Consider the following 2948-nt stretch of genomic DNA (forward strand, 5'->3'; position numbering starts at 1 on the left):
CTCCTCTCCCTCCCTCCCCCCCACCGCCTCCCTCTCTGCTGGCTGTTGTTGGGGCTGGGTGACAGTGGCAGCAGCTGGGGGGGAGGGGGTGCAGTGGCAGGGTGCTGCCACCAGAAACCGCCCCCCATTCCTGCTTTCCTCTCTCCCTCCTTTCCTCCCCTCTTCCCTGCTGCTTCCCTCTCCCTGCCAACTGTTGTTGGGGATGCGGGGGGAAGGTGCAGGGGCTCCCTCTGTCCACAATGCTCCAGGCCCTCGCAGCCAATTGGCACATGCCTTCTCAGCAGCACATGCACAGTTGGCCCAGGGTGTTATGGACAGACAGACAGACAGACAGACTAAGGCTTTTATTACATTAGAATTGTGCTGTAAAGCTCCTGAGGGTGGGAGTCGGCTAAAAGGGAAACTGTGGAAGGTTAGATTGAAAGGAGAATTCTCAGACTGGAGAGATGTTACTAAAAACACTTATTATCCATTATTTTAATTAGTGACCTTAATGAATGAATTTAAGTATGTACCTATGATATTTGTGGACTACACAAAACTGGGAACTGATGCCAGTATGGAAAAGGATGGGATTATTTATCTGTTATTCTAACATAAAATTCTTGATAGGAAGAATTATACAACCTCAGAATCATAGAAAAATTGAACTAGAAGGGACCTCAGAAGACAGAAACATGCCTCTCAGAATCATCCCACCCAAGTGATGGCTAACATGCTTTTAAAAACTTACAAGGATAGAGATAACTGCTGAACAGAGCAAAATATGTAGTAGGTAATGTGATGGGAAAAGTTTATAGTCACATACTTGGGAGTTAGTCAAGAATTTTTGTCATAAGATGGCAACTCATAGACTGAAGTAAATGGAGGAAGCAAGGGACTTCAGTGCATTTGTAAGATAACAATGAGCTGCACAGATGTAGAGGAAAAAAAGCTAGTGATTTGACTTTATTAGGCAGGTTATTTTCAGCAAGGACAAGGAAGCAGCAGTACCCCTGTACCAATGTAAGAACCCATTTGGAATTCTGTGTCTAATCCTGGTCACTTATGTTCAGAAAAGTTTAAGCTGGAGCAGGTACAGAGAAGGACTACTCATATGATTAACAGATGAGAGAAGATTACAAGATCTGGGTATGTGTACTTTAGCAAAACAATGGTTAAAAGGTGATGATTACATTCATGAAGTGAGTGGTAGGGACAGAGAATAGCTATTTAAGTTAAAGAACAATATCAGCACAAGATCAAATGGATACAATCCAGTCACAAATGAATTATAAACCTGCATTTGATACTTTGCCAGAGTACACTTCACACTCTAACAGCTCAGCTGCAGACAGGATCAATGCCCGCCTGCTGCTACCAGAACTTCCTGCTACCAGGTATACATAGATGTAGTTGTGACCCTGAAATGACCCTGGGGAGAGGGAGTTGTTTTCCAAAAGCTTGGGAAATGCTGTATTAGCTAGCAAGTCAGCAGAGAAACAAAGATCATCCACAGACCACAATGCGGCTAGTCCATAGTCAAACAAAGACCATCTATATAAGGTACATCAGACTTGGTGCTTTAAAACATATGCCAACCAGTAACTTCCTGAAATAGAGTCATTATAGAAAATCCTTCCTATGTTATTGCACAGAACTTGGACCTTCTGGTGTATCTGGCCCAGACACACACACATGCACACTCTACTCTTGTATGTATGGTAATGATAGTAAAAGTCAGGTTAAAAATAGTATTGATATGCATGTTTCTACTTTGATTGTGTACGATACCAAAACAAATAAAACAGATTTAGGATATTTTTCCTGACATCTGATCTGAGAACAAACTGCACAGGAAAGTCATGGAGGCTCCTTTGGGGATTCTCAAGACTGTCTGGCATGATTTGGTGCAGGAATCACTAGTCCTAGCTGGAAGCCACACATCTGTGCAAGGCTTTAGACTAGATGATCCTGGAGGTCCCTTCCCAACCCTCTGGTTCCTATTAAATGACATAATGCAAAACTGAAAGCTCATACTTACTTCTTTCTGGAAACAATGGCAATGTACACTGGTTACTCAACCACCTATAGGTTCCTCATTGCATATAAAGTCATTTTAAAAAAAAAACAAAAACCAAAAAACATTCTGGTGTCCTATAAACTACTGGTAGGAAGACAGAGATCTTGTTTGCTGCTACATAGGAGTGGCAACAACTGCTCAAGCTACCAACCACTGTTCTCTTGGGGCTTAACTTCCATACAACCAGCTGCTTCATAAGGCTTTTGCTCCTTCAATGGGTGGGGATTTGTCAAAGTGAGGCAGTCCTATACAATAATATCTAAATATTTTCTAACCAAGTATAGGGTAAAGCCTAGCAAGAAACAAGCTTACTACATTTGCTACAGTTATCAGTACCCAGAACCATCATCCAACATATAATCCCAGAAGTTCCTTTTAAAGGCATCAGCAGTATGCCCTTTAAACTGTGAGATTCTCCAGACTAAGTAGATCCTTCAAAAGAAAGGAGATTAGTGGGGGTCATTTAGATATCAAAGACTTTAATATCTTCAAAGATGTTTTGGCACAGAGCCTGAGAAAACATTTTTAGAAATGGTTTGTAAACTTGCTTGAACTTATAAGACTTGTTTGACTGCCACAGCTTGTCTATGAGGGAGGACCAAAGATATAGTAAAAATGAAAACCACCAGCCAAGCACTAAGAAAGATAAAGGCCTCTGGCAAACCTCCTCCTTTTCATGCAAGTCTATGAATAGTCTTTCACTTCATCAATAAGGATGACTGCCTATCGGTGCCCTGATATCATGCATTTCTTTCTGAGACTTGTGCTTTATTACTGCCTTTAGCAACAATACAAAGGGATCCGAAAACAGTATAGAATTATATAGTTGAAAAGCTATCAGAAATGTCCATTATGCTTTTCTGATTCATAAAGATACAACACACTG

Source organism: Crocodylus siamensis, chromosome 2 (genome assembly GCF_052110815.1).
Source record: "Crocodylus siamensis isolate JL-2025a chromosome 2, ASM5211081v1, whole genome shotgun sequence".
NCBI classification, from domain to species: domain Eukaryota; kingdom Metazoa; phylum Chordata; order Crocodylia; family Crocodylidae; genus Crocodylus; species Crocodylus siamensis.